Source organism: Drosophila teissieri, chromosome 3L (assembly GCF_016746235.2).
Source record: "Drosophila teissieri strain GT53w chromosome 3L, Prin_Dtei_1.1, whole genome shotgun sequence".
Taxonomy (NCBI): Eukaryota; Metazoa; Arthropoda; class Insecta; order Diptera; family Drosophilidae; genus Drosophila; species Drosophila teissieri.
Window position 1 is genome coordinate 24,386,451 of NC_053031.1, and position 18,095 is coordinate 24,404,545.

At 45.3% G+C, this 18,095-nt stretch overlaps 1 protein-coding gene across 4 annotated transcripts in view; it reads left to right on the plus strand.

Annotated features, from left to right (window-relative positions):
* The window catches only part of LOC122616112 (acetylcholine receptor subunit alpha-like), a 171,094-nt gene that overhangs the window by 142,667 nt on the left and 10,332 nt on the right, over nucleotides 1-18,095 (plus strand). The window lies entirely within an intron of this gene.

Genomic DNA, 18,095 nt, shown 5'->3' on the forward strand with positions numbered 1-18,095 from the left:
GGTATAGTGTCTGAAGCTTGCAGAACAATACAGTAGGCATACAAAGTATACACATGTATCAATATCAACAGTCAGTCGATTAAAACAAGTCGTATTTCCGCCATCAGTTTATACGCCAAAAATGTATTTTAGTTGATCGTAATCACCGTATTTTTTACAATATATAATTTCGGTTTTGCTTCAATCAAAAATGAACGACTATATTAAAAATCCGATGTCGAATAACACTAGGATAAGCAATTTCAAATAAATTAGACAGGGCTGCCACCGAAAACACTTGTTAGCGTTAGAGTGGTCGTGGCCGTATATTATTTTGTATAAAAATGTTTGTTTAATAAAATTGAAAAGTGAGCCATATTTAAAAAATTCGATCCGCCATACCGGCTTATTCGGAAATACACTTTTAAGGCACTCGGAGAAAATGGCATATTAATTGTGATACTCCAATTTCCGAAATGTCTTCAGCTTGGGATAAAAGCTGCTCCACACAACGAAAAAAACTCCGTTATTGGTACAGTTTGAAGAAAAGATTTAATTACTCAATTTCAGTGTCCCGAATCAGCCCTATTTTCTGCGAATATTATGATGGTAGGGACTTTGAAGTAAACAATTGAAGTAAAATAGAATAAGAAGCAAAGGAGTTATAAGCACAAATCACCTTTAGAGAAAGGACAAGCACAACATTGTTTTGTCATGTACATATGTACCAATTCGCCGTTGTTCAGCTGAAAACCTGGCTGGCAGCACTCAACAAACTTCAGGCTCAAAAGCCGAATTAGTGGCGCGCATGCAGGCCATTTCACCAGATGGACGCGGCAACGAGCCACACCATTTAACAAATTCGCAAGAAGAGCAGCCACAATGGAACGAAAAAGTTACACAGCCCTTGATGAAGTCGGGTGAAGCCTTTTCACTGGGACAACAGTCGGAATACGATGATCTCCTAATTATTTCCGATTTAGCCAGAGTTAAAATCGGAATGGAACAGCTGTCCAATTAAGAGGCTGAATGAGCCATATTAAAAAAAAAATACGAGACGAGATCGAGAAAAGTAAGTCGGTACTACGTACACTTAATTCCGAGATCGTGGACGCCACCAAGAACAGGCATAAACGCGGTTGCCAAATTCATGTCTTTACAGACATAAATTTCCACAAGATTTCGAAGGTCTGGATTTTTTATGCGTATGCTCTTTATCGCTAAGCTCAAAGGGGAAAGCTCAGCATTGCCTACATGCAAATGAAACGCCGGGAGATCACGTATGCATTGACGTGGAGGAGCTTCTCGAGAAGGTCATTGACGGTATTCCGACACCGGGACTGCGAGACCAGGCTCGCATACAATGTTTCACCGAACGAGGGTAGATCTTAAAAGCGATTACGGCAGTTTACCTTCTCAAACGGAAACAGGACACGTACTTAAATCATTATACATCGGAGACGCTTGAAGCCAGGAAGGATGCGCGGTGCCCTAACTGTAATTCCAAATGAAACTACGCTAGGGATTGCCGCAAGCCAAAAAGAGAGCGCGGATCTAGCTACGCTTGCGGTACCTTTGAGCACTTCGTCGGGCAATGCCCAGAGCGTAAGAGTGCAAATACAACTAATTATGTAAGATACGTTAAAATTTTTTTTAATAAAAAAACCTCACTAATTGCAGCATGCCTCATAGAAACTGGGAGACCAATCTCGTTCACAAAAATAAGTACATAAGAAAATGAAATTCATATAGAAAAGGTTACCAAAAATTATTTTGGATAGGAAAATAATGATGCACATTTATGCAACATAAAAACACTTTCGAAATCAATAATAAACCAGAAAAAGCTCGTTAAACCGTTCTAATAACAGTAAGTAAAGATTTTAAAACAGTTAGCGTGATTAGTAATAGAGTTAGTACAAATTTTGGAACAGTACGATTAGTGATATAGTTAGTAAAGAGTTTGAAACATTTACGACAGTTAGTTGATACAGTTGATACAGTTAGAAAAGATTGCAAAATAGTTAGTCAAATTGGTTAAACAGTCAGTAAAGTTAAGGAAACAAGTAATTCAGCCCGTAAAGGCAACGTTAGCAGGAAAACAGTTGACCAGGGATTAGATGAATGTGAATTGACTATCAAGGATGTATAACATAAACTATGTGGACGACTAGCAATCTGACTATGCATGCAGTACGAACGTTAGTGAAAACTTAAATCGTCGGCTCAAGCAAATCATTGAATTTCATTATATTATAGTGGTAAAACCAAAGGAACCAGTTACTAAATGCGAAAGAAAGTTAAGTTTGAACCGTTTAGTTGTGCTCCTAGGCGACTCTCCTTGTGTAGATTGTTACGTCGGCGTGTCCTGGGTAAGGACTAAGGCCGAGGGAGGGGCATCCGATGCACCAGGTAGCCAGCGTAAGCTCGTCGATTTTGGGTCGTGGGATCTTAGTAAGCCCCTCACCACTCCAACACAACGAGAATAAATATTATAAGTGCCTGTAAAGGTTCGTCAGTCAGCATTCCTCACTGCCCCACAAGCTAAGCTGTAGCTTGATCGTAAAACGATTGGGAAATGTTTCGGCCACATGTTTTCCCCTTCATGCGTCCGCATGCCTGATGGTGATCGGCGCGGGCCGCGCAATACGATCCTCTTTTTTCAAGGTTGTCCGTCAAACGTTATGTCATCGTTTTTTTAGAAATGTTTACCTACTTATTTTGTTGAAGTTAAATTAATAGCATAACTTTATTGATTCATTTATTGTTGGCTAGTGCCATGTATAATACAAAAATTAAAGGCTAGCATACAAAGAATATAAAAAGTTGATATAAAAGTTGTTTTTAGCGGGGAGTAACGAATCCATCCCTCGTGGCAACGGTGGATACTCGCCGCCCACTTTAATCCTGAGCGATGAGATCTCGACGCGTTGGATCCTGGGTGTTGCTATATATATGGATGGAGTTATACATTCATACATATACATTCGTGCACCAATAATTTGTAAACCGAACAATAACGTAATATACACAAACAAACAAAAAACAAGAGCGAGCGCTATAGTCGAGTTACCCCTTACTCAGCTAGTGGAAGTGCGAATGAGAAATTTCAACACTGACCGTGTTCAACTCTAACCCGTGTGGGTTAGAGGGGGCGTGGCAAAAAGGTTTTTGGCAAAACTTTAGATATTTACAAAACTAAAAAAAATGTGAAAAAATATCAAAACATTTTTCAAAAGTGTTGGCGTGGCAGCTTTGGGAGGTTTGTGGGCGTAAGAGTGGGCGTTTTAAAAACATTTTTTGCAAATCGATAGAAATTTACCAGACTAATACAAAATGAAAAAGTAAAAAAACATTTTTCAAAAGTGTGAGCGTGGCAGTTTGTGGGCGTTAGAGTGGGCATGGCAACATGGGTCAACAAACTTGCGCTGCGCCTATGTCTCTGGAGTCTGCATGCTTAATCTCAACTTCCTAGCTTTAATAGTTTCTTAGATCTCGATGTTCATACGCACAGACTGACGGACACGCTTCGGCCGCTATCCGATTCTCAGATTACTTGAATTATATACTTGTTTGGAAAGTCACTGCTGTTACTTTGTCTTTGGTGATATCCATATAAAAAAAATGCACCGGTTCACTTATTCTTTGATGAATTGTTTTGCCGGCTTTTATTTTATGTGTGGTTGTAGGTTTTGCTCGCTACACTGCTCATATCTGCTGAGCGGACTCCGTTTCCCGCGCTATGCACTATTGGTGTTGCAGAATACTGGATACGATCCTTTCCAGGGTATGGTGATGGTCCCGACGCCGCTGCACTGATCGCTTGTAGATCCTTACTTGGTTCAATAGTGCCAGCAACACTAACATCGCGGCGATGAACTCAAGTGTATGTTGTACACCTTGTATCTCATCTTTGTGGTCAATTGTAGTTCTTTCTTCAGGAGTATTCCTTATACTGGCTCCACTCGCTCGCTCCTCTCGGCACTTTTCTTTTGACCGAAGTTCTTGGCGTTTAATACAGGCTTCACTAAAGTATGATAGACTTCTTTGTCTATGAAACAAGTCTCGTCCGGAAAATGGCTGCGATGCGCGGGGCCGCTCCCGAACGGGGTTCGAGGGGGAAGGAAAGGAGAGTTGGGGAAGAAAGAAACTGAAAAGGAAAGAAACTGTCCGGTTTTCGGTCTTATAAATTCACAGTACTTTATTTATATCTTAACTCCTAGAATTAATTCGCGGTTAGTTTCCCTACACACACACATTTCCCCGCCAGGGTGTCGGCCGGAGGCCCGGCTCATCCCATTTTTTACTCCTTCGGGATGGTGGCCAGTCTATCAATGATGGCCGCCAGTCTCAGGTGTTCAACTCCTCGATCGGTTCGTCCAGCAACCCGTCTCTGCCGTCGACCGCTCTGCCCGCACAAGCGTTGTCGCCTTCGGCCGACCCGCGGCGGCGTCGGGCTTCGTCTTGCCGGCTACCATGTGCATCGGCCGATCGTGGCTCGGCTGGTTGCGTCGCTGTGGCTCTGCCGCTGTGGGCTCTGCCGATAATGTCGTGCGTTGTCCCGGGTGGCTCTGCCGCTGTGGGCTCTGCCGATGTTGCTGGGCCCGTGTTACGGGGCTTGGCCACTTATATTGCGGGGCTGCTGGCCGGTGTTGCTGGGCCCGTGTTGCGGGCATGGCCGCCGGTGTTGCTGGGCCCGTGTTGCGGGCCTGCCCGCCGGTGTTGCGGGTCTGATGTTGAAGGGTCGCGCGGGTGGGTGTGTGTATGTGGGCGGGGTTCTTAATCTAGGTGCCCTTCATGGGTCTTTCTCTATTCTCTTATTCTAACTTTTATGTTGCCCTTAATCCCAAATCCTATTCTAATTATCCTAGCAATTAACCTTACGCCCTAATTCTAACAATTAACCCTACCAATTAATCCTAAGTCCTAATTCTACCAATTATCCTTATCAATTAATCCTACCAACTAATCCTAGCACTAATCCTACCAACTAATCCTATTGTCAATAGGGTGAGGGGCCCAAAAGAGCTCCTTACACCTTTTTGTAATCAATCAGCTGGGGTCTGGTTTTTAAAGCTCTGACAATAATATATGGAGTGCCCAGGTCGAAGGGCAGAGACTTGTGGCAGGAAGGGCGAACCTACCACCTGATTGCCTGGGGCTAGCTTGCCATGCCGAAATCATTGCTCCAGAAATTATGCCATGGATTCCCACGTTGGAATTACATTTTTGAAAACTTTGTCTTCCAAATGCTCCTCCCATTTGCCCTGACTCACCGTATCCAGCTTTTGGACAAATACTTAGAGCGCGAATATGAGCTTTAAATTTATCCAGCAGTTCACGAAGTATTGAAACTGAACCATTCTGCACTGACCTTAGCCCCAAAATCTTATTTATGTGTGCCTGAAATCCAATGTTCTAGCATAGTTGCCCTCCGAAATTACCAGTGAGCGAATGGTTTCCAACACAGTATCCCTCAGACATGATCATAGATGCGTTATCTTTTTATTATTTGTGAGGTCAGATGGTTGTAATAAACATAAAATAGAAATCCAGCAAGTCAGCATTGCCTCCAGCGAATTTTGGAAGCTAAAAAGGGGGCAGCGACGGCGCCCTATGCCACACGGAGAAAGGCGAGGCGCGCTTTGAAATCCCCCCGAGCTGAGGATTTAGGGGTCATAAGAATGTCAAAAAACTTCTCACATAAATTACTTTATATTTCGTTAAACTCCAGTTCTTCGAGCTCGTTGAGAATTTTTGTAAATGTTTGCCGTCAAACTAAATTAATACAGCGCTTGATAAGGAGTCTACTAAACTTTCCACTCTTGCAAATTGTAGTCGTTTTTGCGCCTTTCACCCTTTTTGCATCCGCAGTAACGTTTCCAGAATTTTCAGCAGCCATGGCAGCAATAACCACAACAAAGCGGCAGAAACAAATCGGTTCAAGAGGGAAGATGAGCGCATAAATTTAGTAACTGCTGGTGGCTGCGAAACCCGACTTTAGGCAACCACGATATTCGCCTTCTTAGACTCTGAATCCTATATAATTGGGGTAAACGCCTTGTATCTACCCTATACTATCAGCTATTAAATTGAAAAATTATTCTGCTCTTATTAACATTCATATTTCTTGAGGCTAGTCTGCAAATAGTAGATTATTTGAAATTTTCTACTCACTGACCTGTCAGGGTGGTAGGCTGAGATGAATTTTAATATCTAAAAATCTAGCAAAAGCTCACTACAATTTATTAGCTGCCTTACCACAGAGCTTTTTCTTGACTTGAGAATAAGAGAATAATTTGATGCAAGTGAGCAAGATACTCCTTGATGAAATTGGTTTGGAACCCTGAATCTAGTGCTTAACCGTATAAATAATCACCGCTGTGTGGTTGGGCACTAACTATGCTATGATTACTCTGTTCGAAGAAGTCGCATGCATAAGGGCCTATATACGCTTAACTATTATCTGAGAGCGCGTATCTGTGTAATATTCGCGGATTTATATTGGCAAAAGAGCTTCGATTATGTTGTTTACTGGGTTTTTTTATATGTCTCCCATTTTTGGCTCACTGGGTCCTCTGTTAAAGAAGAAATAGATCAACCTTGCATAAGAGGGTAACACAAAAGTTTAAAAAAGGAATTCAGGTACTTGCGCTTACTTGAAAAATTCACCGCAGCCAAGGTTGTCATGTAGTCTCCTTTTCGGCATTTTCACAGAAGCCAAGCTAAAAAGTCGACAATTAACAAATTCTTCTTTTTCGTTTTCGTTTTCAGTTTACATTTACATTTTCTTTAACATTTCCTGAAGTCTCTGACGTTATAGACTCTGGTACGCAATATGATATTAACGAATTAAATGTTTACGGTGTGAAAAATAACAGGTTTTTGTATTATGCTGTCGTTAGAGCGGCCGACCACAAATGCAGGCCTTGTGTAGCCACCACAATTTTACCAGGCTAGGTTGACTTCAGGTTTTCCCGGTCAGCTTCTGGTAATCCTCTACAAAATACTCAAAACAGTATTTTTGCGTGTTGCCAGTACTGGACGAGGCCGAAATAATCCTTGATCACCAGTTTGGGCTTAAACGATCCCACGGAACACCCGAGCAATGCGACTCGAGGAGAAACAAGAGAGAACGCTATAGTCGAGTTCCCCGACTATCTGATACCCATTTGACATTTTTCAAAAGTGCAGGCGTGGAAGCTTTGGGCGGTTTGTGGGGGTTACAGTGGGCGTGGCAATAAGGGTCGACAACAGCGTATATGTCTCTGGAGTTTGCAAAGTTGAGATTCTTTCTAGCTTTTATAGTTCCTGAGATCTCGACGTTCGTACGGACAGACGGACGGACTTGGTCAGATCGCCTCAGCTATTGATCCTGATCAAGAATATATATACTTTATATGGTCGGAAACGCTTCCTTCTGCCTGTTACATACTTTTCAATGAATCTAGTATACCCTTTTACTCTACGAGTAACGGGTATAAAAATATTGCTGTGCCGTTATACTGGACGTTAAACAGGCGTTTGACAAGGTGTGGCACACTGGACTCCTATACAAAATCAAATCCCGTCTTCCCAACTCCTACCTTGCTCTTCTCAAATCCTACACGGATGGTAGTATATTTTAAGTGACATGCGATAGCTTAATAGCTAGCGTCCTTGGACCCCGTCTCTATAGCCTCTATAGACCTTCCCACCATTCCCTCCAGGAACCTAACTATTGCCACATACGCTGACGACACCGTATTTCTTGCCACCGCCTCTAACCCCGTAGAAGCATCTGCCATCATCATTTAAAGACAACTGGATTCAAAAGAATCCTGGCTGCAACGCTGTAACAGCGTAGTGAATGCGGAAAAGTCCTCCCAATCCAACTTTTCTCTGTGCTGAGGAGAATGCCCTCCTGTCTCACTAAACTGAGAGGGATGGTCTGTAATGAACCCACACATCTGCCATCATCATTTAAAGATAACTGGATGGAATAGAACCCTGGATGCAACGCTTGAACAGCTGGAACAGCTCCCAATCCAGCTGAGGAGAATGCCCTCCTGTCTCACGGAACGGAGAGGGATGGTCGCAAATGAACCCACACGAGTACTTAGGGCTAAGCCTGGAGCACAGGCTTACTTGGCATCCATTTGCGCCTGAGACAACTACGCCGGCTTATCGGCAGACAGTTGTGAGAAGTCTTTAAACTCCCAACAAATCCGTATTCAGCAGAGCGCAACAGCGGAGACGGCTGGCATGCGAGAGAAGTCAAGGGCGGCCAGGTCGAACCGTAAATAATGGACCTTGCACCCGACCGAGCCGTGCGCAAAAAGGGTAACAGCGGGATCCCCGCGGCCTGTAAAGGGACGGCGCAGGCGCAGCTCGGGACAGTCAACCAGTGAAAGTACGCGGAGATCGACAGTCAGTCAGTGAAAGCTCGCGGAGATCGACAGTCAGTCAGTGAAAGTACGTGGAGATCGATACAGTCAAGTACGTGGAGTGATACCAGCAATAAGTGAACGACAAGTGAGTGTCGAAGCAGTCACCCAAGGAGGATCTCCACAAGCGAAGGACAAGCGTTCACAAGGACCTGGCGTGGTCACAATGGACGGTGGAATCATTGGTCGGCAAAGGTGGTTCGGAGAAGAGCGCTAGCTTGACTCACGGACGATTTATCCTGCCCCCATAACATCCTAAACCCCAGTCGAGCCGGCACGGGTACGCCGTCGAGAACGACGCGGGACTAGTGGAAGAAGGACGACGAAAGAGCGACGACGCGCATCCGAAAGCGAGGTCCGTAGGAGTCCCTTTGTCATAAAAGCTATTCTAATCAGAAACCCTGTCGTCTCTTTGGTCGGGCAATCACACAAATCTTAAATTTGGTAGGACGAACAAACAAACTCTCTGAGCTAACCGTTGCAATCCGCAGCCAGCAGAAACTAAGAAATCAGTTCGTTACATCTGGCGCCCAACCGTGATTGTCCAGGCCAAAAGAACAGTGGAGAAGATGGGGAAGTCGTAGCTATACAGCCTGAAGAAGGATGACATTCCTACCATTGCGAGCGCCCTAGGTATCAAGCTGGGGGTTGGTCGAGGATACGCGGAAGACGCTGTCCGAGTTCATCGAGCAGACCGCAGACGAGCCCGAAACGGTCGCCATACTGGAGGCGTTAGAGAAAGTGTACGGAAGGAATCCGGCCGTGGAAGTTAAAGTCACTGGCGTTGAAGGCCTGATGAGGAGCCTCGACTTTAATAGCATGATGGAGGCCAGCAAAAGCAAACCCGAAAGGCAGGAGTTTGGGAGTGAACGGCGGGAAGGCAGCCGCGAAAGGAGGGAGAGGCGGGAGGCCAGCCGTGAGCGTCAGGACACTGCGAGAGCAGCCCCGCAAGATTACGCGAAGGTGGCGAAACAGGATTTTGTCTTTTGGTACAGTGGTCAAAACCCAATTAAACATGGAAACCAATGTTGTCTGCTTCCATAACAAATGCCGTCAGGTCATAAAGCCTGATCAGTCAAAAATTACCTGTTGGCTATATGATAGAATGGTGCACACTAAGTGCGCTGGTTTTAACGGCCGAACAAGTGAGGACCTAGCTAAAGGCCCTAATCTAAAATACTGTTGTGATACTTGCCTAGGAGTTGCGAATGAAATGCAACTCTTTTTGGGCCAAACTGAAGGTGGCTTGAAAGGACTGATCAGCAGTTTTGGCGTGGCTAGAGATATTTTCGTCGAGCTGATGATCTTTCTGCGCTTGATTCACAATTTAATAGCCTCAAACTATGAGAAGAATCTCCAAAGCGCAAGAAAGCCGCTGGTGGTAGGCTGTGATCCCGAATTTTTTACCACCACAAAGGAATATTGAGTCCGGACTACCGGCACAAGTTGGCACTTCAGATATACAACCTGCAGTGCCAAAACCCCTTTCGGTGGTTCCACTAAAGAAACAAATTTTTGTTTCTCGGCTTTTCCCTGATCAAACATCATCTGATGTACTGTCTATATACAAAACAAAACAAAAGCCGACAACATAAAAGTGGAAAAATTTTACTTTTCTTATGCTAGGGACATCTCATCTTTCAAGATAACTTTCCCAAATGAGCTATTCTCAACCATATGTTCTGGTGATTTTTGGCCGGAAAGTATGATTGTGAAAGAGTTTGAAGCTAAGATTAAAAATGGAAAAAAGGGCCCGTGGGAATTAAACTTCCCACAAGTGGCCAGATCACTGCCCCCTTCTCCTCTACTACTTCTACTTCTTTATCTTCAAAAAACTACAATCTAGTCTCACTACCTGTTATCAAAATGTAACAGGCTTGTGTAGTAAGCTAACTAATTTGTATTCTAATAGCCTTTCCTTTGCATCCCATATTATTGTGTTTACAGAGACTTGGTTAAAACCGGAGATACTTAACTCCGAAGTTTTCCCAGGTATGTACACAGTATACAGGCATGATCGTCCCTCCAGGGTAGAGTAGCACCTCTTAGTCAACCAGAAGATCCATACCATCCAACTTTCGAGGTGACAATCGACACAGGTACCGTAATAAAAGAGAGGCCAGATAAGTCAACCAAACGAATTCATTGTTTTCGTAAGGCAAACTTTCGGAGGCTAAATCTTTTTATATCTGGCTTTAATTGGTCCGATCTATATTCTTGCAACATAATGGCCGATGCCATAGATATTTTTTATACTGCAATTAAATCATTTTTCAACCCTTGCGTTCCGATGTACTATCCGTCTACCTCTAACAAACCTCCTTGGTTTAATAAAGAATTGACACATCTACGAAATGTTAAGTCCAGACTTTATAAAAAATTTAAAAATACCGGTTCTCAATCTATATTTTCTATATATGTTAAATTTTACCGTGCTTAATGCTCAGTGTTATAAGAATTATTTAAACCGTTGTAAGTTCCAGTTCGCACAGGATTCAAAACAGTTTTATAATTTCGTTAACACTAAGCGCAAAACGACCAGTTACCATTCCTCGCTATTTTTTGAAAATACTACGGTAACATCGGATCAGGCAATAGCCGATCTATTTGCCAAGTTTTTTTAAACCACATATTCTACGTTACCTCATTCCGAACGGCCTTACTCTTACGCGGTATCAAAGTCGAATTTAATATTCTGTCCCACTTTAAACGAAGGCTCACTGCTTTATGATCTTCAGCGAGTTAAGCCTGTCTATTCACCAGGTCCCGACGGAATTCCTGGCTGTGTGCTTAGATTCTGTGCGGAAGCCTTGTGCAAACCTCTACTAAAACTGTTTAACTTATCTCTGGAATCTACACAGTTCCCCGAAATATGGAAGGAGTCCTTTGTGATCCCTCTCCATAAAAAGGGTAGCAAATCGGATGCAAGCAATTACAGAGGAATCTCCAAATTGTCTGCTATTCCTAAGCTTTTTGAAAACGTTATCACTCCTCATTTGCAGCACCTTTGTAGGTCAAATATATCACCATGTCAGCATGGGTTCATGAAACGCAGATCAACAACTACTAACCTTCTGGAGCTAACCTCCGTCGTTGTACCGGGCTAAAAAAATAATCTTCAAACAGATGTCATTTATACGGATTTTAGTAAACCATTCGACTCTGTTAATCATTCACTTTTAATAAAAAAACTTGATTTATTAGGTTTCCCTGTTGATCTCCTAAATTGGATTCTAAGTTATCTGAATGGCAGGACGCAACGGGTCCTCTTTAAAAATTCTCTTTCTTGTATTCTCCGAGTCACATCCGGTGTCCCACAAGGGAGCCACCTAGGTCCGCTCCCTTTTACCTTATTTATTAACGACCTTCCCTTAATATTAAATCATTCGCGTGTACTAATGTACGCTGATGATGTAAAATTATGCTTGCAATATAAGGATATTTCTCGCCATTTGGACTTACAATCCGATCTAGATTGCTGTCAAACTTGATGCCTTGAAAACGTATTAAACTTAATGGCTCCAAGTGGAAAGCTATGACCTTTTGTCGTTCCAACTGAATACACGATATTTGAACTCTAAGTGGGTGCTCTTTGGACAGAATAACACATGTTGATGATCTTGGTGTTCTTCTGGACCCTAAACTTAAATTTTCAGACCATATTTCGTCTATTGTCAATAAGGACAGGGGTGTGCTTGATTTTATAAAACGGTGGTCAAAGCGATTTGATGATCCTTACAAAACCATATTTATATCTCTAGTCCGTCCGATCCTCGAGTATGGATCACCTGTTTGAAGTCCACAATATGAAGTTTACTCTGACCCCATTGAATCGGTTCAAAAGAACTTCTTACTTTTTGCCTTACGGCGCCTTAATTGGGATGCAAACCTTAGATTACCTCCTTATTCAATTAGATTATTGTTAATTAACTTACCCTCCGTAACCGTAGAACGATGCTTGGAACAGTCTTTATTTTTAAGCTTATTCGTGGTGAAGTGGATAGTCCCGACTTGGTTAGTCGGCTAAACTTCACTGTTCCAAGCTGATTTCCTAGAATTTACGTACCTCTAATTTTAAATCATTGTAGAACTATGAGTTGCATGATCCCTACAGAGTATTATGTTCTGACTATAATAGATTCTATCCTATTATCTCTAATTCTGACTCTCTGCCGTTTTTAAAGCGATTAATACTAACTTACTTAACGAATTCTTAGATATTACTACTAGTATACATATATTTCCTCGTTCTTTACTGTCCTCTATATCGCGTCTTTCTTCCCGCGATTCGAGCCGTACGATACACGGCAGCGCCCCTCGGTCGGTTGGGCGGAAGGAGTGGCCGTGGGACTCGCGCGTAAAAAAAAAAAAAGTCACCACGGGACCGTCAATGCACGACACGAACGGGAGAGGGCCGTACCCCGGCGCGGCGGTATTCGTGTTAAACCCAGCAGAAGCCTGCAATAGGTGCGGATCAGCATCAGGATCACTGGTGATGCGGCAGTGCCTGAACCGACCGATCAGCTTTTGCTGGACGTGCGGGAGAATAGGCCAGAGGACCGCAGAGTGCGGTCCGAGATCGGCAACTGTCCATCACAGTGCTCATAGACGGAGTGGAAATTAAGGCCACGATGGACACCAGAGCCACGGCTAGTTTTATTAGCGAAGAGTTGGCGGACAGGTTGCGGGCGGCGGGAGAGGTCGTACCCACGAGGAGAGAAGTGCGGATGGTTGATGGACGGTATGAGGAGGTTACAACGCTGCTTGAAGTGGAAAAACAAAAGCCGACAACATAAAAGTGGAAAAATTTAACTTTTCTTACGCTAGGGACATCTCATCTTTCAAGATAACTGTCCCTAGTGAGCTATTCTCGACCATATGTTCGGGTGATTTTTGACCGGAAAGTATGGTTGTGAAAGAGTTCAAAGGTAAGATTAAAAAAAAAAAAAAATGGCCCGTGGGAATTAAACTTCCCACACGTGGCCAGATCACTGCCCCATCCTCCTCTACTACTTCTACTTCTTTATCTTCAAAAAACTGAAATCTAGTCTCACTACCTGTTATCAAAATGTAAGAGGCATGTGTAGTAAGCTAACTAATTTGTATTCTAATAGCCTTTCCTTTGCATCCCATATTATTGTGTTTACAGAGACTTGGTTAAAACCGGAGATACTTAACTCCGAAGTTTTCCCAGGTATGTACACAGTATACAGGCATAATCGTCCCTCCAGGCGGGGAGGTGGAGTCCTAATTGCTGTTAGGTCTACCCTCACGTCAGAGGAGGTACTTTTTGACGAGTTCCGTAACTTAGAATTCTATGCGCAAAGCTGTCATTTTCTGATAGCTATGTTTATATTACGTGCTCGTACATTCCAACGTCTTCTGAATTTCCTGAATATATTAACCATTTGTCCGCTATCCAATCCGTTTCAAACAGACTGTCCGATAGGGACCAACTAGTTGTTCTAGGTGACTTTAATATACCAGGCACTAAGTGGTCCACAGAAGAACAGTCGAATATTATCCTGCCTATAGCACAGTTAACCGGAAGATCCATATCATCCAACTTTCGAGGTGACAATCGACACAGGTACCGTAATAAAAAAGAGGCCAGATAAGTCAACCAAACGAATCCTCGAGTTTGGATCACCTGTTTGAAGTCCACAATATGAAGTTTACTCTGACCCCATTGAATCGGTTCAAAAGAACTTCTTACTTTTTGCCTTACGGCGCCTTAATTGGGATGCAAACCTTAGATTACCTCCTTATTCAATTATATTATTGTTAATTAACTTACCCTCCTTAGCTAACCGTAGAACGATGCTTGGAACAGTCTTTATTTTTAAGCTTATTCGTGGTGAAGTTAATAGTCCCGACTTGGTTAGTCGGCTAAACTTCACTGTTCCAAGCTGATTTCCTAGAAATTACTTACCTCTAATTTTAAATCAATAAAGATCTAACTATAAGTAGCATGATCCGTACAGAGTATTATGTTTTGACTATAATGGATTCTACCCTGAAGTGGAGTGGGCGGAGTTGTTGTCCAAGATAATTTGGCATCTGACGTCGTTGTTGTTGCTGTTGCGGCTGCTGCTGAGAAGTTCCTCCAGAAATGAAAAAGTCACGGGATCGACTTCAATTTCGCACTTTATTACCACACTTGTAAATTACGACTAACTTAAAACTAACATTGGGAGTACCGCGGACCGCGGAGTGGTGAATAGAGCGAGAGGAGAGAGGGAGAGCGCGAGGAGAGAAGGAGAGCGCGAGCAGCGGTGCTTGCGAGCCGTAGAGGAGCTTTACACTGCTTACACTGCCGCTCAGTTGTTTGCGCCCTTCTGGCGTGAACATTCTCCCCCCCCCTTGCGTAGGCAAAGGTATCCCTGGCCGGCTAGACAGCAGGATCGGCCTCTTCATTCCGTGCACGCTCCAGAAACGGTCCATCCGAACACCGTGTTCTGCGCGACGGGCAACCCATCCTCAATCTTTAGGAACCCCGGTTGGATCAGATTGGCATATACATCTGATCCCAACACGAGGGAGATGGTGGCCGGCCGGTGGAAGCGCTCGTCCGCGAGACGAACACCGTCAAATTTGGCCCTTGCGGCGTCGCTCAGAGCTCGGATGGGTGTCCGGATCCTTAGACTGGGTTCGATCTTCAGGACGACGTTGAGTCGGAAGGTGCTTGTTCGGGACCGGAGTGTCATCGAGCAGACCTCGTCGTCTTCCAGCCGTGTGATGGGCAGCCGGAACGCAGCCGCCAACGACCGGTCGATGCTGCTCACCGGCATGCATGGGTCGATCATGGCGCCGGTCTCGAAAGTCTTCGAGCCCGTGTCCAGCACGACGACGGCTGTAGGCAGGATGGGGACAGCCTTCTGCTGCCCCGTTGCCACCGACGGAGACCTTCGGACGCGGGCGATTGTTGGCGACTGGGGCTGGTGGCGGAGTGCCGGAAATCCGGACCGGACGAGGTGCAGCGGGATGGCGCTCTCTGCGCGTCGGAGCTGGTAGCGCTGCCGGGGTCGGAGCGGGGAGGACCTCGTGCATGTGGAGTAGGGTGTGGTAGTCTCCTCCACACTTCTTGCATCCGTCTTGGCTGCGGCAGTCTCCTCCTGAGTGCTGATGGGCGAGGCAGTTCGAGCAGTACTTATTAATAAGTACTGCCCGAAGGCGCTTTTCAGCGCTCAGTTTGTGGAACCTCTTGCACTTCCGAAGAGGATGGATTCCAGAGCAGACTCGGCAGCGGTGGGATTTAATACCTCGAGTACGTCTGCTCTCCGACGACTGGGTGGCACGAGGACGAGGAGCCATTATTTTTAGGAAGTGAGTAGTAAGTCTGCCAATAAAAGAAATAAAAAGCTTAGTATGAGCCGACTACTATCTGGGCCCCGGAATGGGGGAAGTGCCCTAATCCCTAGGAACGGAGGACTCTTTGGCCTCCATCGGTAGAAGAATAACCTTGTGGACAGGGCGTTTTATGGTGCCGCGAGACGTACGGATCTCAACGACTCGAATGCGGTCGTCGGCTCCTGGAAAGGCAGAAACGATTCTGCCGAGCCGCCATTCGTTCGGTGGTAGATTGTCCTCCTTGACAACTACCATATCGTCGGCTTGGAGGTTCCTGGTCGGAAATTGACATTTGTTACGTTTATGGAGTTCTTTAAGATACTCCTCTTTCCACCGTGCACTAAACTGCTGATGTTGTGCCTTGAGGTGTTGCCATCGATTTATTATCGACTTGGCTTCGCCCTTTATCTCGGGTTCCGCCGTGGAAAGCAACGGCCCTCCAATAAGGAAATGGCCTGGTGTGAGGGCCAGCAAATCTGAGGGATCTTCGGACATAGGGGAGAGGGGTCTAGAGTTGAGGCAAGCCTCAATCTTAGCGAGAAGCGTCGCCAGCTCCTCAAATGTGTATTTGCGGGCTGACGTCGATTTAAGGAACAGGGTTTTGAAACTTTTCACCCCTGCTTCCCACAAACCCCCCATATGTGGAGCCCCTGGTGGGATGAACCGCCATACGACTCCCTGATGGCTATATGCATCAGTCACGGACTCTTTGGTAGCTTGGAGAAAGTCCCTGGAAATCAAAGTTGCCGCCCCCACAAAGGTCTTACCATTATCCGAATGGACCCGCTGAGGACAACCGCGCCTTGCTACGAAACGAGCAAAGGCCGCTAGAAATTTCTCGGTTGTTAGATCGGAAGTGGGTTCCAAATGGATAGCCTTCGTGGAAAAGCACACAAACACACAAACGTATCCCTTCGTTATGAGACACGCTCTCCCTGTATAATTTTTTATTTCGAAAGGGCCGGCATAGTCGACACCCGTGTAGGTGAACGCCCTCGAGAAGGAGACTCTATTTGTCGGGAAATCGCCCATCAGCTGTGTTTGGAGTCTCTTCTTGTAAATCGTGCAAATCTTACACGGATTGACCACAGCCTTCACCAGATTCTTGATTTTAGGAATCCAATACTTCGATCGGATCAGGCGTACGATCAATTGACTACCGCCATGAAGAGTAATCTGGTGGGTAAATTGGACGATGAGGCGCGACAGTCTACAGTTATAGGGGAGAATAATCGGATGACGTTCATCATTTTGCAGGGTTTTGGAGGCAGTGAGACGGCCGCACGCCCTTAAAAGGCCGTGTTGGTCAATGAACGGGAACAAATTCACCAACGGACTTGATACTGGAAGAGGCCTTTTATCGGTCAGATGCTGAAGCTCTTGGCCATATGCTCTGCGCTGCGCAATGGAGGTCAGAGTTCGTTCTGCCTCCCGGATCTCTTCACTTGTAGGGCGTGAATTGGGCAAGAACGAACCTTTGCGGCAGCGTTTAAGGAAGCGTTGAACATAGACCAGAACTCGCAGGGCCTTGTCCAATTTGGAGAAACGTTCGAGAAAGTCGATGGACGGGGCCGTGACAAAATGCACTTTGACCGCGCGCTGCTCTAGCTCTGTCACTGGAAGAGTGTCGTTTTGTGCTGGCCATAGCTCTCGTGGCCCTTGCAGCCACTCTGGTCCGTGCCACCAGAGATGGTTTTCGGCCAATTCATGTAGGGATACGCCTCGACTGGCTAGATCGGCGGAGTTTTGTTCTGAGCGAACGTGTGCCCAACAGTCGACTGGCGTCGCCTGCGTGATCTTGGCAACTCTGTTGGCCACAAATGTGGTCCAGTTGCACGCAGGCTTTCGTATCCAGGCTAAGACGATTGTGGAATCTGTCCAGCAGCGGATATCTGAATTGGCGGAGGGCATGTGCGGAAGGATTGCTGTCACCATTTCGGTTAACAGCACGGCACCACAGAGCTCTAGCCGAGGAAGGGAGACGGTTTTTACCGGGGCCACTCGTGTTTTGTTTCTGTAAGCAGGCGAGTCAGGATCTTTTGCCCCATCTCGACGCGGATGTATATAGCCGCTCCATAGGCTCTCTGAGACGCGTCACAGAAACCGTGGTGCTCTATGATTACCTCAGGCTGGTACCAGATCCATCTCGGAACGCGGATCTGGTTGAGGTCGGAATACTCGTCTAAAAACGATTGCCACCGCTGACTCATTTCAGTGGGAAGCTTATCGTCCCAGCCTAAGTTCTGCAACCAAATCTCCTGCATGAACATTTTTGAACGGATTATGAACGGCGCGAGCCACCCGGCAGGATCGAACAACCTAGCGATTTGGGACAAAACT